The sequence below is a fragment of the Peromyscus eremicus genome, chromosome 4, assembly GCF_949786415.1.
Source record: "Peromyscus eremicus chromosome 4, PerEre_H2_v1, whole genome shotgun sequence".
NCBI lineage: Eukaryota > Metazoa > Chordata > Mammalia > Rodentia > Cricetidae > Peromyscus > Peromyscus eremicus.
Window position 1 is genome coordinate 11,450,911 of NC_081419.1, and position 17,788 is coordinate 11,468,698.

The window sequence follows — 17,788 nt, forward strand, 5'->3', positions numbered from 1 at the left end:
TATCATTTGCAATTCACATCAGCAATTCCTTTCCTCGCCTGACAAAATAGCAGCCCTGGTTAAATCCAATCCTCTTGGCTCCAAGGCCAGTAACCTTGGGCAGCTGAAAACAGGAGAGGCACAAGTGTCAGCAGCAAGCTAATCTTTTTTATCAACAGCTTTAACCTTCAAAGACTCAACAAGGAAGAGCTCCCTCAAATAAAGGTGGTGCTACACCCTTGGGGGGCTTTAAAATGCTAAATCTGTGGCTAGAGAGACCCAAGTACTAAGCTTAAAGAGGAGGAATTCAGATCCCTGCACCTGCATCAGGCAGCTCACCCCCACCTGTAAGCTCCAGAGAACTCCAGGCCATCATCTTCTGGCCTCCACAGGCACACGCACACATGCATGTGCACAAAAACACACACCTTTTTTTTTTTTTTTTTAAAGAAAATGATGTTTCCTATTGTGATGTCCTGGCATTTGGAAAAACAAGATCCCTGGTGGTTACCAGCTTAACCTAAGGCTCTAGATGTGCTTCAGTGTTCAAGGACTGTCCCAGCTAAGAGGCAAATAAGAATCCTAATTAGAAAACCGAATTGTTCAACTTTTTCACTTTTTTATTACATTTTTATTTACTTCATGTAAAGGGGGAAAGGAAGGTGTGCATATGCCACAGGATACATGTGAAAGCCAAGAGTTGATTCTCTCCTTCTACTATGTGGGCCTTGTATAGCTCAACTTTCTCACTCTTGATTTCTTCACATCTTCTCTTGAACATGTAAACTTTTTTCCTACCTCCTCACGTTTGACAAGTCACCCTGCTTCCTATTTCATGCAATGTGCCCCTACACTAGTGCATTTTATACCATGTATTTTTCCTTCTTTCCTAGTATTGTGAATGAACCATCTCCACTCCTATATAATATAAACCTCTGAACTTCAACCCTACTAGTTCCTATCCCTTTGTGTCTACTCACAAGCTCCTGTCATCTATATCATAATTCCCTCCATTCTATTGGACCATCTTCTTCTATCAGCAGCCCCACATTATAGCTACACCCATCTTTAGAAAGAAACTTTCACAAGCCTTTGACCTCTTGCATGGCTATAACTACAAACACGTTTTTATGTTCCTCTTTTAAGGGCACAATTCTTTGGGCTTACACTTTTGGTTGACTTTTTTTTTTTTTTTTTTTTTTTTTTTCTTTTTCTCCTTCCATTTTCCTCTAAAATCCACCCCAGAGTACTTCTGAAAACAGGCCTGGTCACAACCTCCTAGAATCTACATACTGTAAATGCTGTAAATGATTTCATTCTCTTAGTTGACATTTCAGCAACAGGTGTTCCTTACTTGCTCCACTTTACTTCCCTTGGCTTCCATCCAAGACACCAGTCTCTCTATTCTCACCCAACTTTATAAATTACTGTATTTGGAGGGTCCAGGGATATAGAAATATAAAATTATAAACTTAAGGAATGGAAACTGACAGCCATCATTTTTGCTAACAAAAAAAAAAAAGGATTAACCTTTAACTGGGCCCCTCCATGTTTTACGATGGGCAGCCAAATGTTAGTTTTTTACTAAACCAAATGTTAGTTTTTTACTAAAGACTGCCCTTTTGCAGCCCTGAGATTAGCTATTCTCGATAACCCCCTCCCACTCACTACCACTCACTACCGAAACCAAAGTTCACTTTTAATGAGTTCCACGTAACAACCTGCCTTGCCTTGTTTCATATTCCCTGCTATGGGAACCCAGCTATGTCAGGAGAAGCTGCAGGTTTGGACAAACATCAATTAGCTGTGTAAAGAAAGACTGCAGGGATATACAAATACTGTTTAGCTAAAACCCCCTAAAACCTTGTTAATAAAAATATTATAAAAACCTAAAACAATTTGTCTCTAAAAGTTTAACTTCAAAACTGTAAAAATTCCTTTGTCTATGTCTCATGTTTACCCTTTACTATAAAGAGAGTCCCCCTCCAACTGCCACAGCCTCAGAATTCCAACATTGGCTGGGGTCTCAGCTAGCTGACAAGCTTTTGTACCCCACAGTGTTTTATTTTTTAATTTTATTATTTATTTTTCTAGAATAAAGTTTGCTTCTGGTTTAATAAACTTTGATAGTCTTTCCCCCTTTATTGCAAGACCCCAGCCCCAACACATTGTCTCCCTTTCTCTAAAACCTCTAAGTGTTGGAGTACCTCAGAACTCAGCAACTACACTCCTGTAGATGTTGTTAGTACACTACAGATTCCTAAATTTCTATCAACTCCCAAGTTCCAGACTCATTATAGAAACACAGAAACCTGGATGCGTAGTTTAATGTTTCAATCAACTATAAACATACACATAGCCCACTCCTCCAATCCCAACTACTCTTCCCTCCTCCCTCTTTTCTTCTTTCTCATCCCTCTACTCAAAATCTCCATCCCGCTAACTGCTCAGGCCAAACTCCTCTCTTCCATCAACAAATCCTTTCATCTTTAGCTTCTGGCTGTCTAAAATCTGATCAATCCTATCTTCCATAAGTCTGAACCAACAAAATCCTTCATCTGTACTATACTATTGGTTCCAACATGTCTTAAGTCCCTCCCATTATAGTATTTGTTCTCAGAAACAGCACAGAGTTGCTTTTTTTAAAATCTCAAATCTTTGCGTGTCTCAGTAAGCACTTGTTAATAATTAAGTATATAAATCTCCAATGATCTGATTCCCACTTCTTGGCCTCTTCTGTCACTATCTACACTCGCTGTTAGATCCACACCGGAATATCTGCTTAAGGTCCACACTCTGGAACTTCTAACTTGCTAGTAGTTTACCCTTCATATCCATGTAACTCCTTCCCCCATTGTTTCAAAAATGTGTTTCAGGAATGCATTCAAATGTCACATTATCACAAACCCAATTCCTTATCAGTCTACAGACAATAGAATACCCATCAAAACACACCTGCTATATTATTCTCAAACAGATGTATCATTGATACTTGAAAGCTTTACTGTTTACTTGTTTTCTATACCTATAACAGTTCCTGGTACAAAGGAAAAGTATTTTCTTATATGGCACTGCATTTAATGCCCACAACAGTCCTGAGAAGTAGTGAGAAAAAAAAGAACAAATGGTATAAATTTATTTTATAGCATGAAAGCACAGAGAGCCAAACATGTTTGATGACTTTTCTACAATCACAGTGTGGTACTGGCAGAACCATCCATGCAACCAGGGATTTAATTTTTGCACAGTAATCTGTAAAAGTTCAACTTGACATCTTTTCCTTTAAACCACGCCCAAGCATAGAACAGCAACTCAACTGTGTGAACCACAGCAGCTGTTGATTTTCTTCTCACTGAAAGGCTGGGATACAAGTCATCAGACTGTCTTTAGAATTTCCAGATCCTGTGAAAATTCTGACCAAAAGGAAAAAGGGGTGGGGTGGGGGTGTCAACAAACAGTTTAGTGTTTCCTGTCTCCTGCACCCAATGCAGCACACTTATCCCAGAAGGGTAAACCAACACCCTGGTAAACAAGCCGACAGAATTTAATTCTCAAAATTCTTCTGCTGGTGTTCTGCAGAACAGCATGACAAAGAAACTACCTGAAGATGGAATAAACACAAATATTTCTCTTAATTAGGCAGGTTGGCAAAAAATGACCTGAGAGCTGCAATCTAGCTCTCAATACCCAATAAGGTTAAAAACTAGCAATTTAAAAGAAAACAGAAGTTTTGTTTGCACTTTGGCAAAGTATTTTCGCCATCAAAATAAAGTTTAGGTTACACAAAATTACTGAGTATTACAAAATATATTAGACTCTTCAATAATCCAACTTAACTTCCAGCTCTTGCCAGCACTTACTCCCCTTTCCTGCATCCCTCATCAGGTTAGAAGCTGTTTATCTAGGTCAGAAAAGACAGGAACCTTTTTAGGACAGCTCAGTATCTCTGGCTCATGTGTCAGTATTATAGTTCAGCCCTTTCACAAACTCCCTCTAAAACGAATTCTGACATAAATCACAAGATTGGTATTGCTGATAATCTGCGAAAAGCCACAAGAAAAAAAAAACAAAGTATTAGACTTAGAACATTAACAGATTATGAGCAAAAGAAAAATGATAGGCTACATAATATAATTAACATGAAAGCAACAGATTTATGGTCAGATTTCATTCTAGTTACATCTGAGGACTGAGCTAGTCTGTTGTCAACAAAACCTAACTTCTCTGCGTGAGTCTCAGCTCCTTCATTTATACAATTACAGAGTGGAATGCTAAAATGGCTCAGCAAGTAAAGGTGTTCGCAGACAGCCTGACAACATGGATCCATCTCTGGAACGCATGGTGGAAGGACAGCAAAAACTCCTCAGAGCTGCCTGCTGACCTCCACAGACATGAGCTAACATGTACGCGCACACCCATAGACATATACACTGAAAGACCCTAGCCCTTCAGGCTTACACCCCAAGCCTCAGGAAAAGAGAAACTTCAAGCACCAGGAAATGAGAAACTAAAAACTAGTTCCAAGGGCCACCTGACTCAGCCACTACTCAATTACTCCTGTAACAACATAACAATGTAAAAAGATTTCTGTTAAGAGATGTGCTCAACTGTGACTGGGATAGTTTCAAGTGTTCCAGGAAGGACCACTGTGACCTTTGTGTAAACTACTCCATTCCCACCCTGATACCCGCCCCTCCCTTGAGGTTTCAGGAAGAATGTACCTGTTGACGTAGCTGTACCCCCTCTGTGATCACTCTGTGATCAGACCATGATCTTGTGAAACGAAATTGTATGGGAATTGTAATCTTAGGGCTTTTGTGGGTTTTTCCTTTAAAAGCCCCCATGGGGATGCAGTAAGATGCGACTCTTGCTCTTGGGAGCAGAGGAGCCCTTCTGTACAGAAGCCAATAAAAATCCTCATGCTGTTGCATCAACAGGACTGGAGTCTGGGTTCTTGGGGCGTCCACTTGAGACCCTAAACTTTGGGGTCCAACACATAATAAATAAATAAATGTCATTTTTTTAAGTTAGACTACACTCAGATTATTTTTCTTTTAATTTTTTGGTTTTTCGAGACAGGGTTTCTCTGTGTAGCTTTGCACCTTTCCTGGAACTCACTCTGTAGCCCAGGCCTGCCTCTGCCTCCCGAGTGCTGGGATTAAAGGCGTGTGCCACCACCGCCTGGCTCAGATTATTTTTTAGGTAGTTTGTTTAAACACAATCCTATAACAAATGACAACTCTCTAAGCACATCTAATAGGAACAGATTTAACTTATTCCTTAAAAGAATATGATTTTTCAACACAATCATAATTTTAAACATTTTACCAAAAAACTAAGAAACAGACAACAGAGGAAACCTGAACATTATTTCAGAACCTGAACATTTTGGAATTATTTCTAGAAAGTAAAAATGAATGGCTGGAGAGATGGCTCAGCGGTTAAGAGCACTGGCTGCTCTTCCAGAGGTCCTGAGTTCAACTCCCAGCAACCATATGACAGCTCACAACTGTCTTTAACTCCAGTTCTAGGGGATCTGACACCCACATGCAGGCAAAACACCAATGTACATAAAATAAAAACAAGTAGTAATTTAAAAAAAGTAAAAATAAATTCATATGTGTCTCTTTGGGGGGAGGTATTCATATCTTTTAGAGATACATACCAAAGTATTTTACATATGAAATTTTATGAAAATCTGAGATTTTTCTTGAAATTTTTTTCTTTAAAATAACTGAGTAGTAAAGTAAAATATACCCAAGACATACTGGCCCTAAGTTCTAAAATTGGATGATGGACGGGTTCCTCATACTTGGGGTTTGTTAGTTGCTTACAATATATATTAGGCTCTCTAGACATAGAAAAAATGTTCATGCCTTTTTTTTTTTTTTTTTCTTCAAGACAGGGTTTCTCCGTGTTGGTTTGGTGCCTGTCCTGGATCTCGCTCTGTAGACCAGAGTGGTGTTGAACTCACAAAGATCCACCTGGCTCTGCCTTCCGAGTGCTGGGATTAAAGGTGTGCGTCACCACTGCCTGACCTATATTCATGGTTTTTAACCCAAAGCCATAACCTCTGCTATGACACCAAGGTATAAATCTGTCCCAGCTGTTTTACAGACACCTGTTATGCTTTTTCTAAATGTGGATTTCAATACAATGGTAACGCTAATATCTCTAGAACTTTTACCTCCTTTGATAAACTAAAATTCATGTAAGCTTCAAGGAATCAAAGTCATAAGGCTTGGATTCACCTGTCAACAGGTCAAACAAAAAAGTTCCAAATATAAGGTTTTACTTAAAATTCCTGAATTTTAACTTCTGTCTCCTAGTCTGTATCTCAGCAGATTTCCACCTGGCTGACAGACACCATCCAGGGAATGCCTGCAAACTGCAAGCTGCTGAGTGATATGAACCAACCCAACCAATGTGACTGCTCCCTGTCCCTTCACCTGGATCAACTAATCACATGCTTCTGATAAATGCCCCATTGTCCAGCCTTTGACTAGCCTTTCAGCCTTCCTGGGCCCTGACAATTAATGCCCCAGTTCAGCTGGAAGTAGTTACAGAAGTTACATCATCCTTGTCCCCGTAACAGGCTGAAAAAGGCTAAGTCAAAAGAAAACTCCCTGATGTTGAGAACAAAATGGCTACTTATAGTCTATAATGCCAATTGATATACAAGAAAAAATGGGCTCAAATTTATCAACAGGTAGATACATTAACTAAAATGGTTCTACCACGATAGGACACTTGGCCTGCTTTATGCAAAACAAAAATATATCCATCACAGGACCGTGAGCCCTTATGCTTCTGCTAATTACTATTGGCTCTTACATCACTGATACAGTAACTAAATGGTAATTCCTATCTGGATACCATTAAGCTAATGGTTGTTAGGTCCAAATACAAACCAGTACCCATCATAGAGTCAACGATTTGACCCAGGATACAACTTCAGGGGTGAATGTTAGACCTGAACTTAACCTGTGAGCCCCACCTGCCTGAAGACCAGGTAACTTCCTGGGATTCTAGGAGTTGGAGTTCTTGAAAAAATAACAACAAAACCTCATGGGTACAGTGGCCTATGGAGTTTTGTCCATATAAGCCCTGCAAACAAGCATCTCAGGGCCACACAGCTGGAAATTTTCCAGATAGTGGTCCTGACCAAATTCCATCTTGGTCGGTATTTAAAATTTTGATAAAAGCTTGCTTAAATTTGGCCAAAATGGTGGAACTAGTTTTTCTGATGAATTTCAGGATTAACAGTTCTCTCTCCATGTGTGCATGAATGTTCTATTCAAAAGTTTTCAGCAGGGAGCACAGCTCAGTTAAACAGCTTGTCCATCACATACAAACAATCTGGCACCACAAAGGGAAAGAGAGAGGGGGTAAGATAGGGAGGGAGGTGGGAGAAGAAAGAGGAGGAGAGACTGAGGTGGGCAAAGCAAAAAAGGGGTGGGTGGGAAGAAGGGCTTTGTGATCAGAACTAAGATGAGCTATCTTGGGCCTGGCAAGGCAGATGGCACCTATCAAAAGGACATAGGATCAAGGCGGCAGAGGATGATAATGGTAACAGAACAAGTTTATGTTGTATCTTATCTTCCTCTCCTCTTAAAAATACACTGGACATATACTCTGTTTTAAATAGTGCAGTTTCTAACAGTATGTTTAAATCTTATGTGCCATTCAGAAGCTGTCTGAATTTATATGAAGAGAAGCTGACTGATGAAGAAACTACAAAAGGAGGCAACATATGATGACCACAACACATGGAAAAGGTCAACTGCAAATGAAGAAGCTAATGAAAAAGTTTACAGACACAGAACTTGGACTTAAAAATGAGAATCAGACTCTTAAGAACATTTCAGCATTTATTTAAAAAAGTAGCCAGAGTGAATAAATCATGAGGATGAAGAAATAATCTTCACCAAAATGCTTCTTGTCTGCTAAGTAAATGCTCTACCTCTAAACTATATCACCAGCCCCAGTCACTTGTTCATACTGGTTTTGCCAGTATAAAGGCCCCTAATTTTTAAAAGTGTCATATAGGAATAAAATATGGAATGTCAAGTATCAGTTGACACTGAGAAACAAAAAAAATAATCCCACCAGTCAACTTTCAAGACATCTCTAGCAAGTTCAGTTTTTCATATCCCTTATTTTCTCTAAGTACAATATATCTTTTTTAAGAGACTCCATCATGTGTGTATAACTTCATTAAGATCAAGTGAAGGCTGGGAAAGCATATCTGAAATAAAAAGCACCATATTTCAACAATAACTGACTATATACAAAGATATTTGTTTGCCAATCTATAAGAAACACAAAAAATACAAAAAAACAAATGGGAAAGCTTAATCATATTTAAAGGAATTCTTTTAAGTTGCCAGTTGAAACTCAACTAAAACAATAGTAATCAGAGGACAAAAAGACCTAGAGCAGTGGTTCTCAACCTGTGAGTCATGACAACCCCTTTGGGGGTTTTATGACCCTTACACAGGGGTCACATATCAGATATTTACATTATGATTCATAACAGTAGCAAAATTACAGTTATAAAGTAACAATGAAAATAATTTTATGGTTGAGGGTCACCACAATATGAGGAACTGTATTAAAGGGTCAAAGCTTTAGGAAGGTTGAAAACCACTGACCAACACCAAGTGTTGATTCTGTGGACTTACATTATATCCCACTGGAAGGCAAAATCTCTAATGAAATCATTCTCATCAATGCAAATCTACATGACTCCTAATAAACAGTTGCCAGATAAATGTTAAAGCACATTTCAAATTACAATTAGCAACTTGTTAGGTTATTTTCCCTAAAGGCATCTGATTTAATGCTGAACTCTCCAAACAGTAAAATAAATACATAAGTAGTGCCCACTCTTAAATTATTTTCCACTGTCCTTTACTGGCAATATCTAAAGACACTGGCACTTTAATATTGCAAGTCTATACTAGCTTCTCTGACACATCTTTGCATTTCAACTTAGTAAAATATTAATGAACCTTTGCCAGATGGTGGTGGTGCACACCTTTAATCCCAGCACTTGGGAGGCAGAGGCAGGTAGATCTCTGTGAGTTCAAGGCCAGCCTGTTCTACAGAGCAAGTTCCAGGACAGTCAGGGTTACACAGAGAAACTTGAAAAACCAAAAGAAAAAAAGATTAACGAACCTTCATTTAAATGCACTTCTTGCTTGTCAGTCCTGATGCTTCAATGGCTTTATACTATTTTCTGTGGCATAAAATTTTAACAGAGGAGGCAATTTTTATTCTTCATGCTTATGAAAGAAGCTTGGTTAGCATCCTCAGGTTGCAAATAATTTCCTGAAGAGGTTAAACAGTACCCTTAGATAACATTTCTAAATTCATCAACTAAAATAATTGCTGTATTTTTCCTATGTCATCTTTAGAGCCTCCTTCCATGATACATTGCTTCATCACAGATTCAATACTAACTTCTTCCCTCTCTTTTTACTATAGATTCTTAACATGGAATGTTTTCTTCATTGTTACTTACCTACAAAATGAATTAAATGAAATGTGAACTAGGAATAATATATAATATGCAATTTTAATTGTGATATGAACAGATCCTAAGTGAATCACATCATTATTTACAGTTAAAACAACTTCAACGGTGTTACATTCCCAATCAGGTACAAAGATATGAAAATAAAATCTGGTTAAAAATGTGTATCCCATATACATTCTGCTAGTGAGTAGAATTGTAATCCCCCGTTTTCTAGGCACTGGGATGAATATTAATAAGCACTTAACTACAATAACAATAATAGATTATGTATAAACATTTTAAATAATGTTTTCTGCATTCCTAGCATTATTGTACACACACTGCATATATTACTTCATTTAATCTTCACAAAACTTATGAGGGCTTTTAACTACATTTCACAGACCCAAACCTGGAGATTTTTAAAAGGATAGCTGGGGTTTAAAGAGATGACTCAGTGGTTTTAAGAGCACTAACTGTTCTTCCAGTAACCCTACCAGGGTTCAGTTCCTATAACCGTACCAGGCAGCTCACAATTACCTGTTGTTCCAGCTTTGGAGGATCCGGTGCCCTCTTCTGGCTCCACAGGCACCAGGGTATGAACAGAAAAACAAATGCACATAAATAAAACTAAAACTTAAAAAAAAACCACTAAATTACCCACAATAGCCAGGCATGGTGAAATACATCCACCAATAATCCCAATACTTCTGAGGCTGAGATAAGGTTGCTAGTTCTTGACTAGTCAAAACTCAAAAAATAAACAATAAAAAATAATTACCCACATAAAAGTAAGAAAGTGGCAAAGTTATAATTCAAAGTTCTGCTGGAGAATGCTCAGCAGTTGCTATGTTTGCAAAGGACCCAAGTTCATTTACCAGCACCCATGACAACTCCTCATAACTCCAACTCTCTGGGGGAATCCAATGCCCTCTTCTGGCCTCCATGAGCACCCACACATGTAGCAAATGCTCACACATACACTTATACAGACATTCACATAAATAAAAATAAATCTACTTGAAAATTTTAATTACATGTATGTGTGTAGAGGGGTATATACATGAATGCAAGTACCTGCAAAGGCCAGAGGGATCAGATCCCTTGGAAGCTGGAGTTACAGGTGGTATAAGCCAGCTAACATGGGTGCTAAGAACAAACTTAGATCCTCTGCAAGAGTAGTTCTTACTCTTAACAGCTGAGCAGAACGTCTCACAGCCCCCCTAAATAAATATTTTTTGTTAAACCAGGAGGTGGCAGACGCCTTTAACACCAGTGCTCAGGAGGGAGAGACAGGGTGGATCTCAAGGCCAGCCTGGTCTGCAGAGTGAGCTCCAGGACAGCCAGGGCTACTAAGAGAAACACTGTCTCAATATCAAAAAGTTCTGTTTATGTGCATAGCTATACCAGACTCTAACCTTCTAAATAGACACTATCACTCCATTTCCAAACAATTCTTGAAGAATTTCCTATTCCATAAACCATAAAGTAGAGATCCACAGTTCTTAAGAATTCAGATAAAAAAAACATTAAGAGTCAAGAAGCTGCTATGTATCTGAATAAATTCAAGTAATATTAAGGTTTTTTGTTTTGGGGTTTTTTTGTTTTTTGAAACAAGGTTTCTCTGTGTAGCTTAGGAGCCCTCCTAGAATTCATTTTGTAGACCAGGCTGCCCTCAAACTCACAGAGATCCTACTGCCTCTGCCTCCTGAGTGCTGGTATTAAAGACATGTGCCACCATACCTGGCTTCAAATAAATATTTTTAACATTATTACATATGGTGATATTTTATTGTGCTGAAATGTGATTTTATTTGTATGTTAATAATAAAAGTTGCCTGGAGATCAGAGGTCATAGCGAGGCACAAGCAGAGTCAGGCAGTGGTGGCACACGCCCTTAATCAAGTAACATGGCAGGCAGTCTCTGTGTGGTCAAGGACACAGCCAAGCATGGTAACACGAACCTTTAATCCCAGTACCAACCATAGAGACCTGGAGGTCTGTATAGACAGGCAGTGATGAGGAAGTCATGTGGTTGGGTTTAGAGCCAATGAGAAGGCAAAACAGAAAGGCAATAAAAACACAAGTGACACAGACAGAAACTCTCAGGGAAGCTACTGCTGGTAGTAAGCTAAAGCTAGGTGGCTCTTGCTCTGATCTCCTTGGCTTTAACTCTGTATTTGGCTCCATGTTTCTTATTTAATAAGACTGTTTAGAATTTCATCTAATAGTTAAACTTTTTGTTAAATACTGAATATATATATAATCAATTATAGAACTAAAAGAGGCTATAAATTGAGATTACTATATTTTATATATATAGTAAATTACTATATAATCTATACATTGTCAGAATTTTAAAGGGTAAATAATATCAACTAATATTCAAATAAAGTCAAAGATGTAGCTGGGCAATGGTGGCGCACGCCTTTAATCCCAGCACTTGGGAGGCAGAGGCAGGCAGATCTCTGTGAGTTCGAGGCCAGCCTAGGCTACAGAGTGAGTTTCAGGAAAGGTGCAAAGCTACATACACAGAGAAACCCTGTCTCGAAAAACCAAAAAAAAAAAGTCAAAGATGTAAAATTGTAATTTTTAGAAAAACAACATTGGGACTGGAGAGCTCAGAGGTTAAGAGCATTGGCTGTTCTTCAAGAGGTCCTGAGTGCAATTCTGAGCAACCACAAGGCAGCTCACAACCATCTATAATGATATCTGATGCCCCTATATATACAATGCAGAACGCTGTATAGATAATGAATAAAACAATCTAAAAAAAAAAGAAAAAACAACCTTAACACCAGGTGGTAGCACACGACTTTAATCCCAGCACTAAGAGGTAAAGGCAGGTGGATCTCTGAGTCCAAGGGCAACCTGGTTGAACAAAGTGAGTTCTAGGACAGCCAGGACAATTACACAGAGAAACCCTGTCTTGGGGGGGGGGGGGACCTTAAAAACTTCCAAACTGGAACACTCTGTCTGAGACCAACCAGGGCCCAGCTGCTGATCCTGCGAAACCCAACAACTTGGAGGTGTTGGTGAGACTACCCTGCTCGGCTGAAATCCACCCGGGAGAGGATTCAGAACCCTACAGTTTGAAGTCTGAGGAAACAAGATCAGCTGAGGAGTTGACGAATGAACAAAAGACTTAGTGGGATTAAGTGCTTTGAATAAATTAAATGACTGAATAAATGTATTCTCCAGATGAGATATCTCAGCTAGAGATATTAACTTATAAGCTAGGGTAAAACAGTATTTGAAGATGGTACTGGAAGACACAAAAGTCTAGATGAGGTCCTCAACAGGCTCTCAAGGTTTTAAAATGAAAGAAGTGAGAAATAAGGAAGGAAAAAGAAACTGATAAGGACTTGACAATAACATTAGGGGTAGGAAAGAAGACAGAAGGTAGACAACACAGCATCCTGAAATCCAAGAGTACTTAAGGAGGTATCAGAGTACTCAACCACCAACTGCTACTTTTACATCAAACCAAATGAAGACTGAAAACAGACTATAAATATAGGCATGCTGGTGCTACTCATGACCTTGTAAAGGGCATTTTAAGTTGAAAGGCAGAAAAAGCCTGATACAAACTGGCTTATGAACATGATGAAGAAAATCTCAAGTAGTCATACACTGCCATATTGCCAGTGGGACTATAAAATCACACGATCATTTTTTTGGAAATCAGCCTGCCAATTCTTCAAAACATCAAATATAATTACATGACTGAGCAGTGCTATTGCTAAGTATATACCCATAAGCATTTTTAAATACATTTTTAAAAAATGCCAGGCAGTGGATCTGAGTTCGAGGCCAGCCTGGTTTACAGAGTAAGTTCCTAGACAGCAGGGCTACACAGAGAAACCCTGTCTCAAAAATAAATACATAAATAGATATTTTTCTAATAGCCATAATATGGAAACAAATCTAATGTTCATTAACTAATGACCAAGTAAGCAAAATGTGGTGTATCCATATAATGGAGTATTACCTGGCCATAAAAAATAACAAAGGGTTAAATAACATGGTATAGTATGAATGAGCCTTGAAAACCACTATGGTTTGAATGTTAAATGTGTTAGAATAGAATTCCTAGCCACTCCCCAGCTACATGACCACACAAGCGCTGTCCAGGAGCCAGGCAAGATGCTTGGATCTTGTAACTTGTACGAAGCATGTAACATCTCAAGATGTCAGGATCATGTAACTTGTACGAAGCATGATCACACAATCTATGTGCATGTGCGGGGACACACACACACACACACACACACACACACACCTATAAAAGCGGGTTCATCTGTTCCCTCTCCTCTCTCTTCCTACACGGTCATTCCATAGGCCTATGCACACCCCTTCTGTTCCCTCCCCTTAATAAACTCTTCGTTGTGGGCTTCCTTGTGCCTCGTGGCTTCTCTTGTACAGTAAACAGCGCTGCTTAATAAATAACAAAATGTCCTTCATAAAATTATATCTGAATACTTGGTCCCCAGCTAGTGGCTCCGGTTGGGAAGGTTCTGGAAGCAAGTCTTAAGGTTTTATAGCCTGGTCTCACTTCTGTCCACTCTGCATGGATGCAATGAGACCTGCCAGCTATCTTCCCCACCATGATGGACTTCACTGCCATGGAACCATAAGCCAAAACTAATCCTTTCCCCTTTAGTACAACAAGAACATTAAACAAAAACATAATTAGGCAAAGAAACTAGACATAAAGACCATGTATTACATTATCTCACTTACACAAAATGTCCAGAACAGGTAAATCCTATAGATGTGGCAAGTAGATCAGTGATTTCCAGGGACTGGGGAGAAAACGACAGAAATTGTTCAGGGCTTTTTAAGAGATAATAAAAAATGTTCTAGAATCAGTGGAATGGATGTACAAGGACAGAATACATTAAAACATAGACTCATACCCTTGAATTTTATGTTATATCGTGTCTTAGTGTTCTGCTGTGAAGAGACACCATGACCACAGCAACTCTAAAAATGGAAAGCAATTAATTGGGGTTTGCTTATAGTTTCAGAGGTTTAGTCCATCATCCTCAGGGTGGGGAGCATGGTGGCATGCAGGCAGACATAGCAGCTGAGAGTTCTACAACCAGATCCTCAGGCAGCAAAAAGAGAGAAATCCTGGGCCTAGCTTGAGCTTTTGACACACTTGACATACCACAGTGACACACTTGCTCACAAGTAGCCTCTCAAGTATCACCACTCCCTAATGATCAAGCATTCAAATATATGAGACATTCAGTATTCAAACCACCACATATGGATTACATTTCAGTAAAAAATAGAATGATATCTGGCAGTTAAAATGAGGTCAATTGATTAAACATGAGTAAAATTACATTTATGTGTTTTAAAACAAAACCATGGTGATACAGGAAAGTTGAAGAAAGGGATTCCTACACCACTATCTTGAGTATTTGGAAGGAGATGATAACATGTAGTACATAAGAATTGGATTTAATAAAAGCACAAGTAGTTCTATGGTTAAGAATAAGGGCGGGGCTGGGCGGTGGTGGCGCACGCCTTTAATCCCAGCACTGGAAGGCAGAGGCAGGCGGATCTCTGTGAGTTCGAGGCCAGCCTGGTCTACAGAGCAAGATCCAGGAAAGGTGCAAAGCTACACAGAGAAACCCTGTCTCGAAAAAAAAAAAAAAAAAAAAAAGAATGAGGGCGGAAGTCACCCAAGTGCTGCCCAGGGCTCTCGGTACCACGTGGCCAAAAGCCACCAAGGGCCACTATAATGAACAAATATGTGATGGAGAGGTGAGAAAGGCAGATAAATGGAGCAGGGCATGCACTAGGGAGAGGCAGAATTGGAGACATGACAATGGTGACAGGTCAGAGGACTGAGGTCCACATGCTATCATTGCCCAGTAGGGTTGGCAGGATGGTGTACCACAGCCTGGAGCTTATGCAGATGCAGACACAGCCCCCTAACCTGCCTGCGGCCCAGTCTCAGGATTCCCCTGGCTCTGGTCAATGACGGAGGCCACAATTAAGGAAAGGCTCACTTTCTGGATTGGACCTCCTCAAATGACCACCATGGTCAATGACACCACCCAATGTCACATAGGTGTTGGTGGTCTATGCTGTTGCCCCAGGCCAAAATAAAGCCTGAGATCCTGCCTGATGCCTTGGTGACCTCCTCAGGCTTTGCTGCCTCAGAGAGCCATGCTGATGTGAGTGGCCTGTGGAGCCACCTGAGACCATGTTGAGGCTCATGATCCATGCAGCTGCTGAGATTCATGAGTGGGTCAGTGGTGGTGATACAGCCAAGGATCTTGCTTGATGTCTGTGGCCCATGTTACCGCAAAGCCTATACAGATGCCTATAATAGGGACTGTGTCCTGAAGCAATGTTAATGTCTGCTCAGGCCACCTAATGGCTCTCCTCAGCTGATGACTTCTGGCACAGATGCAGATGAAGACTCATCCGCCCTTGGGGGGCTGGCCACTAGGAATTTGACCATGCTCTGGTGAACATATGGATCACACAAAATGGACTTGTTGGGGGAGGTATTTTTTGGGGGAGAGGTCACAGGGGGAAAGGGGTGGACATGGGAAGATGAGGAGGTGAGCATGATCGGGCTCATGATGTGAGATTCCCAAATAATCAGTTAAAAAATTAATTAAAAAATAAGAATAATGAGGGCAAAAACTGCATAGGTACATAATGATTCATTGTCTTTAGAGAAGTAGGGAGTAAGGTTGGATGGAAGTGAAGGTGTTATTGGTTTAAAAAGAAAGAAAAACAAGTCCCTTGTGATGATGCATAGCTTTTCCTCATTGAAAAGAGAGGGGCAAGATGATCTTAAACTCAAGGTCAGGATGAGCTACACAATCTGGAATATATTTTTTTGTTTGGTTGGTTGGTTGGTTGTTTTGGTTTTTTTTGTTTTTGGTTTTTTGTGTTGTTTTGGTGCCTGTCCTGGATCTCGCTCTATAGATCAGGCTGGCCTCGATCTCACAGAGATCCACCTGACTCTGCCTCCCAAGTGCTGGCATTAAAGGTGTGCGCTACCGCCACCCAGCCAATCTGGACTATATTGTAAGATGGGAAGAAAAAGAATATTGCCGGGTGGTGGTGGTGCACACCTTTAACCCCAGCACTCGGGAGGTAGAGCCAGGCGGATCTCTATGAGTTCCAGGCCAGCCTGGTCAATAGAGCGAGATCCAGGACAGGCACCAAAACAACACAGAAAAACCCTGTCTCAAAAAAAACAAAAAAAAAGAAGGAAGGAAGAAGGAAGGAAGGAAGGAAGGAAGGAAGGAAGGAAGGAAGGAAGAGAATCTGTAACCTAACAACTATCTAGGAGATAGAGTGGACTAAGCATTGATTGCCTGGCAGCATTAAAAACCCAGAGTTTTTTAAGGTCAAGAATTTGAAGCCAGGTATCACTGGTGCACACCTTTAGTCCAAGCACTCGAGAGGCAGAGGCAGATAGATCTCTGAGTTGAGTTCCTGGACAGCCAAGACTACACAGAGAAGCCCTGTCTCAAAAAACAAACAATTTGAAAATATGGCTGTCTATGTGTGTACAATGAGATGTGTTTCCAACCATGTTCAGATGAACCAAGTACAAGTACAGAGTAGAAAAGTCAAAAGGTACTGGGAACCAAACCTGAGTCCTCCGAAAGAACAAGTGCTAATAACTGCTAAGCCACCTCTCCAGCCCTCTCCTAAATCTCTTATTTTTGGCTGATATTCATTCCAATTCAAAGTCAGAAGACCAGGAGATATCATCTTAAGCTTCCATCCACTCCCCACATCAAATAAAATACTAAATACTGCCGATTTAATGCCTAGACCAAGCTGACCTAGAGATCCACCTGCCTCTGCATCTGGAGTTCTGGGCCACCACGGCCAGCTCAAAATGATCTTTCTTGAGGAAACAAATCTGACTGTCACCTTCCTTGGCTAGGGTTCCCCATGAACTAACCCAATCTCTGTTTCTCTGACCTCTACCAAAGCTATGCTGCCAAATTTATCCTGCAAGTATAAGGATACAGTTACAGTCAAGTTACCTGAACACACCAGCCTCCTTCCTCTTTCACACTGCTGTACTTGATTTTCATCTTTCAAACACCCAATTCAGCTACCCATTTCTCCAGGAAGTTATTTGCCCCTACTCCAACCTAAACAGTGATTCATCTCCTTTATCTACTTCCCTTCTATGCTACTCTTCTTTTTCTTCGTCTTCCTACTCCTCTCCCTTCTCTTCTTCTTTTCTTTCTTTCCCAGACAGGGTTTTCTCTGGGTAGCCCTGGCTGTTCT

General features: G+C 40.0%; 1 protein-coding gene across 8 annotated transcripts in view; it reads right to left on the reverse strand.

The window, feature by feature from the left end:
• The window catches only part of Strbp (spermatid perinuclear RNA binding protein), a 134,851-nt gene that overhangs the window by 78,887 nt on the left and 38,176 nt on the right, over window positions 1–17,788 (reverse strand). Inside the window, exon 1 of one of the 8 annotated variants that reach the window (XM_059260200.1) lies at window positions 10,040–10,064. The exons of 6 other annotated variants lie outside the window; for them this stretch is intronic. The gene's annotated coding sequence lies outside the window, so the exon portion shown is untranslated. Of the gene's footprint in view, window positions 1–9,159; window positions 9,281–10,039; window positions 10,065–17,788 lie in introns of those variants that run through there. One more of the 8 variants, XM_059260202.1, reaches the window with a different exon arrangement.